Source organism: Mesoplodon densirostris, chromosome 9 (assembly GCF_025265405.1).
Source record: "Mesoplodon densirostris isolate mMesDen1 chromosome 9, mMesDen1 primary haplotype, whole genome shotgun sequence".
NCBI classification, from domain to species: Eukaryota; Metazoa; Chordata; class Mammalia; order Artiodactyla; family Ziphiidae; genus Mesoplodon; species Mesoplodon densirostris.
This window is the reverse complement of record NC_082669.1, coordinates 54,088,732-54,105,663: the sequence shown is the minus strand read 5'-3', so window position 1 is coordinate 54,105,663 and position 16,932 is coordinate 54,088,732. Positions and strand designations below refer to the sequence as shown.

Sequence of the window (16,932 nt, the reverse complement as noted above, 5' to 3'; positions counted from 1 at the left end):
ATTTGGGGAACAAGAGCTGCTGGAGTAAAAGTCCCAGCTTCAACCTGATTGAGTAACCTCTAACTCTTACCATGTTTTTCTAATTTGCTATCTTAAAAACAAGAAGTCCTGGTCTGCATAGTAAATAACCTTTATTTTTTGAACCTTTGAAATAAGAACAGTTTTTTCTTTCTTTTTTTTTAGATTATCAAATTTGTCAGTCTGATATGCTCTTTCTGTAAACATAGAAGCACAAAATCCTAATTTTATTCAGTTTAAAGAGTTTTGCTGAATTACCAAGAAAATACTAAAAGGATTATAGGATAAGCAGAAGCACATTTTTTGAAAAACAGTGCCATTTAAGCTATTTTGATATTGTATAAAGCATATATTGAATTTTTTTAAATTTAAGAAGTGACACTATATTGTTTTGGTCGAAGTACATAATGTTTATCATAATTTAAATCTTTTATTATATTAACTGACGAAAGATAGCCTGTGGTAATAACAATTTGATAATGTGCTTAATATTCACAACATTGCATAGCAACAGGTCAGTAGGAACTAATAATGCTGAGTGAAGAGGCAAATTCCAAAAGTCTTTGGAATTAACTGGAATTTTCAAATTATCTGTTTTATCACACAATGGTTAATACAAGTATTGACTGAAAGGAGCATTCTTTCATCTCCTGGTATCTTTGGGATCATTTACTAAAAGCTTCACCGAAATGCATTTAACCTTATTTTTAGTTGCCCCCTTAAATGCTCCAATATATGTGTTTTAGAAGATATACCCATGATTTTTTTTTTTTAAGTCAGAAGTACTCTGAATATCCTAACAAAAGATGCTGACTAAACTATCTCTGTATTCCCCAGATTCCTACAATTATTTTCACTTCATCTGGTGACCAGAAGCAGCTGGGGGTTCTAAACTCTACTAGCATTCTCACTGAGAAAGGGGAGAATTCTAACACTTTTAAACTTTGGGGTTAAGTGACATGTGCAAAAGAACAGTCTACTGATTTAAATGTTAATCACATCTAAAGACCTTCACACCAACATTTAGACTTGTATTTGACCAAAAAACTAGGTACTGTAGCCTAGCCAAGTTGACACATAAAATTAACCATCATACCTGGATTTCACCTCAGAGCAATCCAGGAAACTAATACCTTTCACAACTCCTAAAGCCCTACTGATTTCAGATCACTTTGGGCTAATAAGCAAATATACCTAGTGTGATCAACTTTGAAATTATTAGACCTTGAGTGGGAGCTTTCCTAAGAGGTGAGAAAAAAACACTAATTTGAGGACATGGGGCATGTCTCTGTGACATTGATCTCTGAAAATAAAAAAGATATTAACATGTTTTAAGAATCTACATTCATCGTGGTAAGCTCCCATTACTCCCCAGATGAGAAACTGTGGCTCAGAGAGGCCATGAACCCGGGCAGGTGCCTGTAAATGGCAAAGCCAGGATTGAAGTCAGCTCATATTTACTCTGAAGCCTGTATATTGCCTCCTGCTGCACTAGTCAGGAATTCAGCCAGTTAACACCACGCAGGTGTGTGGCAGGGGGGTCTGGGGAGAAGTGAAGAGAGAGAAAAATGGAACAGAGGTGTGTTTTCCATCTTACTTGATCATTGCAATCACCTGGGTGGCTTTAAGACCTCCTGATACCTGCGTTTCATCCAGAGATTCTGATTTAGCTAATCTGGGGCACAGTCTGGTCATTTTTAAAAGCTCCTAAGTGAGTTGAAGATGCAGCAATAGTTGAAAACCACTGGAATGTAGAGAAGAGATGAAGAAAGGGGATGATAGGTGATGAAACCAGTTGGCTCCTTTATTTGGAAGTATGGCCACCATTCCTTTTTCCCCTTTGGCCCAAACTAGAGTGGCGGTTTTTTTGCCTTTGTTACTCTGATGCCCTCCCACCTGAGCCTATTTGAGAAATTTCCTACCAACTCCCTTCCCCTTCCCGCTTCACCTCACCTGGAGGGGGTGGAGACCTTCACGCCCCACCCCTCCTCCCACACACACTTATTTCCTTGAGCTCACTTATTAGTGGGATCGGCTTCTGTGGTGGTCAGAAGACCCAGAGTTGTTTTTCCAGGAGTGGACTCAAGACTCCATTGAACATGACGCAACGTGCATTGGACAGTGCCATTTCTTTTGGGATAATGACACACCTTGCTGTAGTTGATCTCCGTGAAGTTCGGATCACCTCCAGGTAAACACCAGTGGCTGCCAAAAGAAAACAAAAGTGCCGTGATACTGAGTATGACTGAGCTGTTGGGAGACCAAAGCAGGGGTAACTTAGGCAGCCAGGGAAGGTGTAGGTGACTTAGTGGATGGAGGTGAGGTGGAGGGAAAAAGTAGTAAGGGCAGTTTGGCTACCATACGCTAACCATGGTAGTGCAGGGGGGAATTTGGAGAGCCCACAGAATTAAAATACACATGAGAAAAACCAAAACCGCCGCTCACTGACTTATCACTTTTCTTCTTGTATCCTTCCTGTTCGTTGGTGAAGCTTATTTACTACAATTGGTCCTTTCCAGACATTATCTCACTGAAATTGGGTAGAATGAATGTGCTTCCACATTCTCCTATGATGTTCCAATAATTTCAAAATTAGTTTTCTTAGTAAGAAAGAGGACTGGAGGTAAGGAGCTACGGGTGCCTTATGATGACTGTACTTTTATCATTTTGGAATAATCACATTAGCTAGCCATTTCTTGCTGATCTCTTGATTCTTCATATTTTTCGCAAGTGTATAGTTGCAAACAAATCCTATGGCTCAGAAAAGCATCGTTTCAGGCCCTAGAAAACAAATGCACAAGACGCAGCTATCAGTTCCGTTTTCCTTTGCAAAGACTGACAGGCTTTTAGCTTAATGGTAAAAAGATTGCAGGAGGGGAAGGCTCCTCTCTCTCTACTGAGAATATAGCAAGGCCAAGTACCTTCCACTTTCGTGGGCAGTTTTCTGTCTTTACTAAACTGAATGTTTAGTGTGGGCTCTGGTCCTGCATTTTCTATTTTCATTTCAATGAGAGCCATCCGTACTTGGAAAACATCGGCAACTCTGCATAGAAATCAGCCACTCAGCCCCACCGCACCATCTGGCAGTGCTCCTGCTGTCTTCTGTAGTGGCTTCCACACACTGTCATTAGATTATGTGTCTGACCACCCTGCATTGCTTACCCTGGTGTGGTCTTTCTCTTTTAAATGCAATGAATAGAATCAGAAATATATATCTTAGAATTATCTGCATTGAGGTAAGTGGAAAAGCTATATTTAGAGGCTTGGCTTGGTCAGAGGTTTTTATTTTTACTTTCATTTTTTTCCTGATTTGGTTTCTTTGTTCTTGGCATTCTCTTTTTGAGGATTATCTGACAATGACCTGAAACTGACACAGACCTGAAGCTCTCCTGATTTCGGAGGGTTGGGGGGGGGAAAGTAGAATGTGAAGTGAACTAACCTCATTTGAGCCAGTGTTTAAAATCCTCAGCTGACTTTTCCCCCCATGTGTGGCTTCGCTTCTCATTAAGATTCTATAAAGATTACAGGTGAGATTGCAGCTACAGCTTTAGCCATCCAGTGCTCGGTTTTGTGTGTGAGGTTCCTGCTGACCTCATCACCCCCACCCTCGCTGTGAGGAGTGATGGGAACACAGGAGAGAACGTGGGCTGCTGGTGAGGGGAGCGGACAGAAAGGCAGGACTGGCAGCTCTGTTCCTAGCTGACCACACTGCTGAGTGACCCTGGGACAGTTGTTGAGGCATTGTTGTTGTGTGGTGGAGAGAAGACTTCCCCTGGTCTCTGGTGGAACTGTGAGGTTTATTGCATTAAACTTGATTTCTTCTCCCATCAATTTTTGTTCCTCCCCCGGCTCAGACTGTGGGCTACAATCTTAACGAACAAACAGCTATGGACACAAAGATATAAATTAAATGAATTCTCCTAGGTATATTATGACCAGAGAAGTGTTAGAATTTGACTTGAGGATTCTTTTTTAATTAAAGGACAGGTAACTTCCTTACGGCCTGACTGATTTTGTTGTTTTTTTTTAAGAAGTCATTTTCTAAGCTTTTCTCTTCAATGTGGCAAGGAGTGGTTACTCAGTAGAGGTCAGAAAAGAGAAGGGATGAATGAATAGAAAGTTCTTTGACAACTAGGGTTATGTATTCAATATGAGTTCCTGGGATGACAAAGTGAGGGCACATAATAGGTGCTTAGTAATTAGAGAACAAACTCCACAGAAAAGGACATGCTAAGTAACGTAAGACCTAGTTTTCAAAGGCAGTGCTGGGTGGACTGCAGGATGGAGAAACCCAAAAGAGGAAACCTCACTGTTGTTGTATAGATTGTGATACACATTTCAAAGTACACAATTAAGGATAATTAAGGAATACATGCAACATAAAGGTAGAATTAAACTCTTACATAAAAGATGCAGATTATATGGATCAGACAAAAACAGCAGCACAGCAGGGCTATTTTGCGTCTTTAGGAAAAAAGAAAAGGGAGTTTACACGTACATGCTGAAATGAAACGCAGACACCCGGAAACACTTTTTTTTTATGCCGATTGAGTATGACTGGTCCGACGAGTGAGGCTTGAGGTAGACACTGATTGTTATTAAACCAAACAGCAGGAACTTCTTTTTCTGTTTTGGCCCAGGAAGCTGGAAGCAGAGAAACTGCCTTGCCAGCTCTCAGTCTTTATCTGCCTGCTTTCTAGAATCTTTTCCAAAAATTAAGAAGAAGCAAAACTGATCATTGGGATACATCTAGGGAGATTAGAGTTAGCAGCAGGATTACAGCCAAGAGATTGTATCAGAGACGATTCCTCATCTGGAAATAGCAATGAGGGAGCTGTGTACGTGACACGTGACCAAGTGAGCTATTAGATGCAGGGGATGCCATGAGAGTCCACCTTCGAACACATTGTTTTTAAATTCAAGCTGAAGTTTAACATTATTACAAAGCTACCTAGGACTTAAGAGCGTTTGGTCTGCACCATTCATGTGCAAAGAAGTTGGAGGCACAGAACCCAACACTGAAGATTTCATTCAGTTGCCTCAATGCCCTTCCCTCCTCTTGCCGTGCCCTGTGCTAAAACGGCCTGAACTGGGCTTTCTGTGGTTGTGCTTCATCAAGGAGTTGCCCAGTAATTGTTGGTGCTGTGCATTGAGCTCCAGACAACAGCATGAGCAAGGTTTCCAGACTTTCACTCCCCTTGTCCTCACCACCCTGCTACCTGGCCATTCACTGAGGTCACAAGAGCTTGGTCTAAGGGAAATGGGTGTTTTCAGGGGTCTGGGTTGAATACCAATGGGGTTCTCCTTACCTCTTAGGATTATTGTGAGGATAAAAGAGATAATATAGGTGTATGAGTCTGCTCAGGCTGCCATAACAGAATATCATAGACTGGGTGGCTTAAACAACAGAAAATAATTTTCTGACAGTTCTGGAGCTGGTAAGTTCAAGATCAAGGTGCCAGCCATTTTGGTTTCTGGTAAGGACTCTCTCCCTGGCTTACAGACTACTGCCTTTTAGGTATGTCCTCACATGAAGATAAGAGAGTGAGCTCTTCTGATGTCTTAATACCATCACAGGGGCTTCACCCTCATGATCTCATCTAAACCTAATTACCTCCCAGAGGCCCCATCTCCAAATACCATCACATTGGGCATTAAGGGAACATAATTCCGTGTGTAGCAATAGGTGAACATACTTTGAAAAGATAAAAGTATTCTCTTTACATTTGGTTGTTTCCCTATTACCGCATTTTAGTCCATCCCATGGAAGGAAGCTTAAACTTTGGTATTCTTATTTTCCTTGCTTGAGTATTTTGCGAAGAAGTTTCACCTAACTTAGATTCATTCATTCAACAGACATTTATGGGGTACCCAGTATGGCCAGGTCCTCACAGCAACAATAGGCTAGAGCTGAGAAGAGGCTGTCCCCTCTCCACAAGAACTCTTCAGTTTGCCCCATCCCTGCCATACCCCAGTTGCCATCACCTGGCCAGTTCCTCTCTCATTGGTTAGATCCCTATGTGTGCTTTTTTTTTTTTTTTTGCGGTACGTGGGCCTCTCACCGTTGTGGCCTCTCCTGTTGCGGAACACAGGCTCTGGACGCGCAGGCTCAGCGGCCATGGCTCACGGGCCCAGCCGCTCCATGGCATGTGGGATCTTCCCGGACCGGGGCACGAACCCATGTCCCCTGCATCGGCAGGCGGACTCTCAACCACTGCACCACCAGGGAAGCCCCCTGTGTGTGCTTTTTAATACGTAAATGACAAGTGAAGAGGAAACCTGAGGCAATTCCAAAGTTCTATCTTCCCAGTCAAACTTTTGTTTCATAACTAAATGATGATGAGATATTTACTGAGTCCTAGGAGGCAGTTAAGCACATAGTGGATAAGAGTGGGCTAGAGGGCCATACAGCCTGGGATTGTAATTTGGGTCCCACCACTTAGAAGCTGTATAACTTTGGGCAAGTCATACACGAGTGTCAAATAAATGAATACGTATAAAGCATTTAGTGTCAGGCACAGAGTAAGTAACCAGTAATTGTCAGCTACAGTTATCTACTATGCAGACTGTAATTCAAAATATGTAACAATCTGTATGGCATTGTCCAGGCAGCATGGATTAGGGCCCCCTTTGTGTCAAGCATTCCATCTTTAGTGGCTGAGTGGGGGAGGTCATGACTGAAGGGTGCAGGAGGGAGGGTGCAGGGTGACCGGCAGCAGAGGAGCACTGGGAGGATGTGCGGAAAAGCATTTTTCTAACAAGTACAAAATAATCTCGATATTTTGATAACTGGTACTGGTGTATTGGTACACATGGCTGAAGTAGTATCCTCGCTTTTCTGCTTCCACCGTGTACTGGGTACAGATGCATTTGCTTCCGTGGCTTAATTACTTACACTGACTGACTGCCTCAGGCACAGGCTTTATAACGGAACCCACTGGTCTCCAACATAGCTCATATGGCTGCACTGAATTCTGTATAGACTCGCTGGCCATTTGCCATGCTGGACTCACTCTGTAGACCCTGAAGCAAGAGTAAGGAAGAGGGGGCTGACCGATGTTCTACCTTCAGCTAAGACTAGATTAGCATCTCTGTTAAGAGCTATCTCTCCTAAAGACTTGGATCCAGGCCCCCCAGGTGGGGCTTCCATCTTCCATCCTCTGAAATCTCAGATTGTGCTTTTCCTTTATCCTACAACATTTTAGGCAGGAGCAGGTTTAAATTATACCAGGTGGCCTAAAAGGAAAGAGAAGTCTCAGAAAGGCAACCCTGTCCCTCAGAGGTGTGGGTGTGGAGGAACCCATTCCAGGAAAGGAAACAGAAGCCAGGGGTGGACTGTCGTGGTACCCCAGATCATGTTAGCATCTGCCAGGAGTGTTCTAGGATGCCACCACCTCTTGAGTGCCTGTGCATTGCTTTGGCGTCTTTACATTCTAGGCACAGACTCACTCTGGACTTCAGGCCATCTATTTCTAAAGAGTAGATATTTTTCCCCTTTATAAACTTGACCAAAACCTTCTACTTTGTGTCTGTGTCTAATTTATTTCAGACAGTGGCTCAGCAAAAAAGCTGACCTTTCCATTCTTTAACTTTTGAAATTATTTGAAAGCATTATTATCAAAGAGAATTTGTGGAAGGAGAATCATCATCCTTACTTCCGGGGAAAGTTTTTTTTAACCTTTGTTGTGACAAGTGGTCCACCCTTTGCTTTTAGCATGCTTACATCTGATTTATAATTTTTTTTTAATAAATTTATTTTGCCTGCATTGGGTCTTCGTTGCTGCGTGCAGGCTTTCTCTAGTTGCGGCGAGCAGGGGCTACTCTTCGTTGTGGTGCGTGGGCTTCTCATTGCGGTGGCTTCTCTTGCTGTGGAGCACGGGCTCTAGGCACACAGGCTTCAGTAGTTGTGGCACATGAGCTAGACCACAGGCTCAGTAGTTGTGGTACATGGGCTTAGTTGTTCCGTGGCATGTGGGATCTTTCCAGACCAGGGATCGAACCCATGTCCCCTGCATTGGCAGGCAGATTCTTAAGCACTGCACCACCAGGGAAGTCCCTGACTTATAATTTTTAAATGATGTGTTCATTAGTAGCCAAAGAATTAAACGAGATACTGCTTTTCTTAGGCGAAAGATTTAGCTTGGTCAGTTTTTAATTGTAATCTCCTCATAAATGCATTGAGTTTGTTACATGCTACAAATCATTTTTGCCATAATCATTTTATATTTATACTTTTTGTAGCTGCTCTTCTCTAAAGATAAGTTTTCTCCTTTTGACTTGCTTTAAAAAGTATTTCCAGCATCTATGTACGATAAGGTGTGTTCTTTGCTTCTTGGTAACGTTGTCTAGCATTATGTTGAATAGTTGAAGTTAAATTTATTCCTTATACAAAAAAACCCCCTATATTTCTTTAAAATAAGTTTGTTTTAAATATGGTCTTCTGGAAAGAGAAAGGGACAAGAGCAAAAAGTGTCTGCACGCACACACCCAAGACTCTAAAATCCTAGTCAAAAGCTATATTTTATAAAAGAGAATTATAGTAATGTTGATGGTTTGCCAAAACCTCAAGCAGTGACAAAATCCACAGAGTGTCCTGGAAGGGATGCCTTTGCAAAACCATGCCTCTCCAGATGGTTTGGATTAGAGATGTTTAAAAACACATGGCAGCATTAGTTTGGTTTAGAATTCATAGTTAATTCAGTAGATAAAATAATGCAAATTTGAAACCCTAGCCTGTGTATCAGAAAAATCATCAAATCTTATGATTGCTCTTAGGGGAGGTTGGTATGTGATGTGTTGATTTTTTAAATGATCTAATTGAAATAATAAAATTAAGAAGGAGTAAAAAGATTGAAAATACAAGAGTCTAAGTAAAAACTTTTCTTCTCTGCAGAATATTTATTCCTTTAAGCTGTCATATCCAATCAATTTGTATGGGATTCGACAGCCAATTGTCATTTCCTGAGATAAACTATGTAAAGAGGTTGTGTTACAGAGGCAGCATGAAAAAAAATGGAAAAAATAATTCCAGAGCATGATGCAGAGGAAGACCAAAATGTCCTTAGAGTCCACAAAGTGTGGCCAGGATCCCCTCACCTTGCTAAGAATAACCCATAAGCAGCTTATGCACAGGTTTTCCCCCTGCATGTGCTATTTCTAAAGGAAAGTACTCTTGGTCTACATTTTAGTAAAGTATTTTGCTGTATATGTGGTTTTTAATCTTGGTAGGGGCTCTGTGTGAACAGTCATGTCACACACTGTGTTCTCTGGCATGAGATGTGTAACAGTTACCCCAGGGCCCCAAAAGCCTCCATCACTAAAAACCCGGCTCCTACTGTCCCCTTCCTTATGTCTAAAATCAGAAGTATCCCACCCTCTGATCCCACAGCTAGGCAGCCGGCAAACGACTTCTGGAAAAGAACTTCTGTGTGGGAATGAAATTCATTTAGTGATGTCTGTTACCATGTGTGCTACCTGCAGCACAAATCAAAGCATTCAGCTGTGTTAAAATTGGCGCTAGAAGAATGTTCATCCAAGAGCCGTTCAGAAAATACGGGATGAAGATTGTACAAAAATAGAGCCAGAAGGTTTGAAACATTTGATGGGCTCCTAAGGGCTTGCCCTTAAAGGGGGCACAGTGTTTCATTCCCCCAGAAAGGAACACATTTTGGCATTTTCTAGGTATAAAAACTAGAATTGTGGCTTTTAATGTCTGGAAAGAGCTCCACAATCAAAGCAAATGTGCTCCTTTAACCGCAAAGTACACACACACACACACACACATACAAAGAAAAATATCGGGGACAGTGGGCAGGTCCCGTGAACAGAATCTGTGTGGGCTCATGGAGATTTTCACAATTAATTTAACTTTGTTTTAGCAACAGAGACATTGTATTAGCCAATCTTAACTACTGATCCAGAGTTCTGCGTCCATAGTCACTTAATATTTGGAACCAGAGATTGTATTTCTGTTTCATCTTCTAATAGCTTTTTAAATAGCTGGGGTTTGCCTTTCCATTTCAGTCCAGTTACCATTATAAGAGAGGCTAACCGTGTTCTGCTGTATTGGGTGGGGAGGGGATTGGTTTTTGTTTTTCATTTTGTTTTTCGGGTGTTTCTTTCTCGTATGAGTTAATATTTTGTCCACGAGACCTATCAATATGTAGAATTGTAGAATCTCAGGGTTTGGAGATACCTTCGTGGTTTTCTGGACCAGCCACCTATTCATGCCTGAATTCTCTTGAATGATTCCTTTTTCCCCTGCCAAGTCATCGTCTTGCCTTGCTTGAACATGGCTCTGCCCCTGACCCAGGGCAGATCGCCCCGTCTCTGGCCAGTGCTGCAGTTTCCCAGTGAGCTTGCGGCAGAATGACGTTCCACCCCAAAGGACAGCTCATCACAGACAGGCAAAATCACCTTGGAATGTCAAGGGGAGCAAGTCCGGGAGCAGGGCAACAGGCTTTGGATTGCCTTGGGAGTGGGAAAGCACTTAAATACAACACTGCCTGTTCTCCCCCTGCCCCAGCCTTCTCATGTGTCTCTCCATCTTTGTCCTCACCTGCTTCCTTTTACATCATGCCATCAAAGGCATCGACAACATGTGTCAATCTTATTGCCATTACAATTCTTGAAAAGACTTCCCTTTGGAGGAAGGTGCTTAGGAAAAGCTCTGCCTGCTGCCCACCAACCTGGTTGTACCTGTGCTCTACCTCCTTCTACCTCCCCCACCTGCCAAGCCACACTTCTGATCATGCCCTATACCTGTTTCATGGCACTTTCTTTTTTTTTTTTTTTTTTTTTGCGGTACGCGGGCCTCTCACTGTTGTGGCCTCTCCCGTTGCGGAGCACAAGCTCCGGACACGCAGGCTCAGCGGCCATGGCTCACAGGCCCAGCCGCTCCGTGGCATGTGGGATCTTCCCGGACCAAGGCACGAACCCGTGTCCCCTGCATCGACAGGCGGACTCTCAACCACTGCGCCACCAGGGAAGCCCCATGGCACTTTCTTTAATATGGTCAAATTGTGAGGGCTTGCTAAATTTCAGAACTGGGTTTCACCTGATTTTCCCCTTTAAATAGTGAAAGCTGCTGTGACAGGCTTAACACAAACCTCCTGCCTTCAGAACATTACAATAGGTTCTCCCCTTTGTAAGAGGGACATTTGAGCCAAGTTCTGTAAAACATCACCAATTCGGACAGCTTGGAGAAAGGAGGCCAGTTCTTAAATCAGATATGGCTTGCTAGAGGAGACCTGGATAACTAAATGAATTTTTTGAAAAGTAAATAATCATACCCTTCAAACTATCCTTTGTACAAATAGTAATTTTCATATATCTTAGGTCCTCTGATATGATATCTGCTGATTTGGGACGTTGTTACTCTTGGTGTTAATATATTTCTGTATGTGATAACCTGAACTAGTAAACAAACATTGGGGGCCTGATTGCTTTAATGAACAGTTAAAAAGGTTTTGTCGTTTGTATATGATGGTTTATAATGGACACATATGAAATGCTTGAGGGACTTAGAAACTGTTTATTACCCCACACTATTCATTTCATTAGCAAGTAGTATTTTTCATAGACAGTATAAAGGGAAACCAGTTAGCCTCTATTATCCTGTAATAATTTCACAGCTAGTTAGGTGGTTCTTGTGTTCTAGAAACAATGTCTTCTCAGACCCATATTATTTCAAAACCCTTATGGATATGTTGTCCATATCATGGAAACTTATCCTTAGAGACCCAAGACTGTTGAATCTTGCCTATCAGTGGAATGAATGCAACCCATAAGTATCTTATGTTACTGCTGTCAACTTCAGAACTCCTCTACAGCAAGGAAGGATATAAATGAGCAAGTAAATCATATATTGCTATTCTACATAGTTCCCACTGAAAACCTTTAATGAGTATAGATGTGGCTACTTCATATCAATAATGTTTAGGAGCATAATTCTGAGAAAGCAGAGAGCTGCAAAATATGGTACATTGGGGAGAATGAAAGTGCAGAAATAGGGCAAGTCTTTTTGTTGTTACCTGCAGAATACAGTTTGCCACACCCCTCGGTTGATGGCAGGTCATCCCAAAGAAAAGCACTCTAAGCATCTGTACAGCATTTTTTTTTAAAAGACCAGTGGATTTTTGCTGCCTAGTTCACATGCATCAAGGTAAGAAAGATGATCCCTTGGAAAACAGGCAATATCAGTTAAAACAAAGTTTGGTATAAATGCTAAGACCTATATTAGAATTTTTTTACGCCCAAAGCCTGATTACTTGGAGCCTGAATTCTATTCTCTCTCTCTGGCAGTGAGCCTGAGGGGCCCACGATCCATTTCACTAGTTCAGCTAGTTCAGTTACCACCTGTGTTCCAACAGTGAAGTCAGACCAAGAGGAAAGGCAGCTCGCTGGGCTGCTCAGATCCATATCCACTCAAGCCGTTCTATTTATTATTCCACTAGGGAATGCTCTGCCCTTGAAGGCTGATCCGATGAGGGTGGGATCGCAGGCAGCAGGTATGCCATGAACAACAAACCCATATTTTTAACATATGTTTAATTTGAGTAACTCTCCTCCTTTAAAATACCTCTTGATTTTAAATCCACATCCTGATTTGCCCACTCTTGTTACCATTTTCTGCTGCCTGTTCTGAATTAATCCTTTGAGGTGGTCATTCCCCGGAAAGAAAAAAGGAAAATGAGAACAGAGATGCAAAGTTGGGAATGTGAATGAAAGAGAATGGCAGAGGGAAAGGGATCATTAAGTAGAGTCTGTTTTCATGAGCTAGGTTTTCTTTGAGCTGTGGAAGCCGAGAGGTAGAGGAAGAAGAGAAATACAAGGAAAAGGCACTCAAAAGGTTATCCGTTAATATCCCTACTGAAGAATGGAAATCATTTTTTGCAATAGAGCTCAATTTACAAAGATTATTTTCATTCTCTGTCGTACTTCATCTCAAAGAATTGATATAATCTAAAAAGTGGTTAAAATTATTAAAATAGTTTCCATAGCAGAAAATTAAATGATTTTACTAACTGTCAAAGTCAGTGTTTAAACTGAGATAATTTGAATTATATTTTATATAGTGATCATGTCACTGGGATGTCTAAACATTCTTTGTAAAAGTAATAATCCCTGATTCTGATTTTTCATCAACAGAAAACTGACTAAAGGTTAGAAATATTAGCCACCAACTGCTGTTATTTGTAAAACCTGCAGAGAAGGCTGCTTTTCTTGAGGAATTCTGAGTTAATAATTCCCAGGTGAAGAATGTATTTTAACCCTTTAAGGAGCCTTTCTACTTTTTTCTCAGGTATATTTTCAGATCATGAAGCTTCTTCAAATACTTGATTTAGATTATATTTTAAAGTGCAATAGCAATATCTTATGCTATTAAATATATTATAAAGTAGCAATATATTATGTTGCTTGATGGCATCAAATTCATTGTCCCTATTTCTGTGTATCAATTCATCTATCTACCTATCAAATCTCAGGTTTTCCCAAGCCACACCAGACTGGTTAAATGAGGTCTTGTTTATAGTATAAACTGTATTTCTATAATTCTCATCCCATCTGCAATTTGAGATTTCCAGGTTCTTCAAATTCTCTCACTTTTTTTCTGGAAGCTTCTAGAGGTTGCAAGTATGTGCATGAATAGGGTTCCACGGACTGTCTGTGACGCTGAAGGCAGCTGGCTGGAGCTCCAGCACCCAGGCGCCACCACCTTCCCCTATGCTCTGACCCCATCAGACATCTCAGGGGTTGCCCTCACTCCCTCCAGCACGAGCTTCACAACCATGTGCTGGTTTCTATGCTGCAGCATCATTGTTGCTGCCATGCTTCAGGGCCCTGAACAGTCCAGTGACTTCTAGAACTGAAGCCTGTCAGGTCAGGGCATGTTCCATAAAGAAGGAGACAGAATGACTTTCTCCCCTAAGTGTGTATTCTTTGTGTCAAGGAAGCCTAAATAAGGCAAGCTGGTACCCCATTCTCTCCAAAGTTCCTCATACATACAGTCTTTATATTTTACCGGTAACACCCTAATGCCTACAGAGTTCTGGTGAACCTGTCCCCACTAATCTGCTATTCACAACTACCCAAATGGTGAACACTGCTTAGGCTGAAACCTGACTACCTGTTTAATTTTATTTCAAGTTTGAAATACGGTCATCTTTACTTCAATGATGGGACAGTCTGCATTTTTATGCAGAAGAATTCAACAGACACTTATCATGCCTAGCACCGTGTAACCTGCCTATGAGGAATTTATCCCTCTTCGCCTGGATCACAAGCAAAAGTGAGTGATCTGAGGTCATTGCAATCTACAAAACTGAAATCATTGGTGCATATTTTACTCAGAACACTCCCACCGTGGTGTCACCCGACTTAAGACTTAGTGTGAAAGGTTGAAAGTCGAGTGGAGATAGGAATGGTTAGGTTAGTTTGTGGAAAAGGCCTTTGGAAATCTGAGCTAGCTCGCCTGAGGAGGGAGGCGACCTCACATGAAGAATACCTACCTCCTACCTCAAGATCCTGCAGATGGTTTGGGGATCGTTGGTGAACCACAGGTATTCCTAAGGCTGGTTCCTATTAGACAGGGAAAGCTAGAAGCCTCGCTTTTCCTCATCCTTGCTGAGGAATGAAACCAATAAAGTCAGTTACTATTTAGACAAGTGAGTGAGTGCTGTTCATTTGGGAGAGAATGTTCCTGGGGAGGGACTGACCAATAGAGGCCACTGAATGGCTTTTGGGGGCAGGGGGAGGGCACAGCTAGAGAGTAGTTCAAGTAACGCAAGAATCAGTGGCAACTCTGTTAACATCATTTAAGTTAAATCTACCTAAATCAAAATCATAAGGAAAACCTTGCCTTTGCATATAAATATATGTGTATATATATATTTTTGCATATATACGTGTGTGTATATGTATATATACACAGTCATTCCACAAATAAAAACGTGTAGTTCAAAATCTGGCACAATGAACTCCCTACACAAGACTGAATTCTATAGAAGAAAAATTCCTAAGAGAAGTTTGTATTGCCAGATGCTTGGCATCATGTAGTCAAAACATTTTGAATGTGTTTTAAAATAGTCTTCCAGATGTGTGACAACTTGTTGCTAGCTATATAGCCCTTGTCTACATTTTGGAAGGGTATGTGTGTGTGTGTGTGTGTGTGTAAAACTGAGGTAGTTTATTCAAATTATACAGGAAAATGAAACTCTTATTGCCTCTTTGGTCTGATTGCCTTGGAAGAAAGTAGTTAAAATTTTTTTTTTTTGGCATTTCAACCAATTTCTTCAACTCTGCATTTGACCTGGCAAATGTAGACACAGAACTTTCCACAGTACCTTGTATTTGCCATATGAAAGGTATTATTGCTACCAAGTTATGACATTTTCGGACTCTAAAGCAGCTATTTAGAAATTCAACTTTATTTTGTGTTTGTCTTGCTTCTTGAGAGTAAATGTATATCAGTTTTCCCAGTTTCTTTGCATTTTAAAGCTCGTGTTTAAGAATATGGAATGAAATAAGGAAAAAAGAAAATGTATTACAGATTCGTTTACCTTTGAACTAGATTTTCCCATAGAAATTCACATTCTTCAGTGAGAGCTATGTGCTGTTAAACCCACCTCCGGAGGTTTACGTGTGCAAACAGTAGGTGCTAAATCTTTTTTTAAATTAATTAATTAATTAATTTTTGGTTGCGTTGGGTCTTCGTTGCTGCGCCAGGACTTCCTCTAGTTGCGGTGAGCGGGCGTCTCATTGCGGTGGCTTCTCTTGTTGCGGAGCACGGGCTCTAGGCGCGCGGGCTTCAGTAGTTGTGGCTCATAGGCTCTAGAGCGCAGGCTCAGTAGTTGTGGTGCACGGGCTTAGTTGCTCTGTGGCATGTGGGATCTTCCAGACCAGGGCTCGAACCCGTGTCCCCTGCATTGGCAGGCGGATTGTTAACCACTGAGCCACCAGGGAAGTCCTGGTGCTAAATCTTTAATGACCTGCTGGAACTGCAGGAAAAATTGCTCAGGAGAATTTGTGTCTTGTGAGTATTGTACAGTTATTTCCTCTAGGCCACAGAAAGACATTCTGTTTGTACTTAAGATAATCAGTAAGTAAACCTGTGGACTTTGTCTTTGATATAATTTGGTATCTTTGCCAGGTTTAAAAGAAGAGAATGCCTGGGGTATCAAATTCTGAAGTGTTGTTTCACGTCAATCTAGTTCTCAATACTTATCTTTCTATCGACATGCTCAAGTACAGTGTTTGATTTCCAGTTATTCCCAATTACTCTTTAACACCAGTTATATATGATACATGGATAGAACTGGGAATAGGGCAAATATTGAGTTGTCATCTCTTTCTGAATGCTACAATTAAGTTAAAGATGACAGGGTTTCTGTAATTGTTTTGATTAAGAACTGGTAAAAGTTTGCCCAAGTGATACAGACTAACAGGCATAAAATGTCAGTTGCTTTAAAACAACTGAAAAACTTCAAAATGAAAATATGTAATTGTCCATCACTCAAGTTCCTTTAGATTACCTGCCAAAATCACCCTGAAACTTGACCTGCATTGGGGGAGGAGGGTTGGGTGACAGTTGGAGGTAGATTATTGTCATATTTTTAATGCCATGAGGACAAATTTGAAAAAGTTTTGACAGACGGTGTCTGAATCTTGATATGATGGCTGGTAGCACCTCTAGTGGGAGAGTAGTTCATTGATCGTGACTTAGATTTGAAGGATTCATTTTGGAGGAAGAAGATGTGTGACTCAGGGTGTTAATAATGACAGCTTGGGTTTCTCCTGGTAGGATTCCAGTATGCTCTGTGCATCTTTACTCCTGCCTGAAGATTACCACCTCCTCTTTTTTGTTGGTTGATCTGTCTGAAATGGTAATTGGAGAAAGGAGTTCAGTATGAAATG

The 16,932-nt window shown here is 41.4% G+C and overlaps 1 protein-coding gene across 8 annotated transcripts in view; it reads left to right on the top strand.

Annotated features, from left to right (window-relative positions):
* Positions 1 to 16,932, top strand: part of DYNC1I1 (dynein cytoplasmic 1 intermediate chain 1) — a 343,604-nt gene that overhangs the window by 221,667 nt on the left and 105,005 nt on the right. The window lies entirely within an intron of this gene.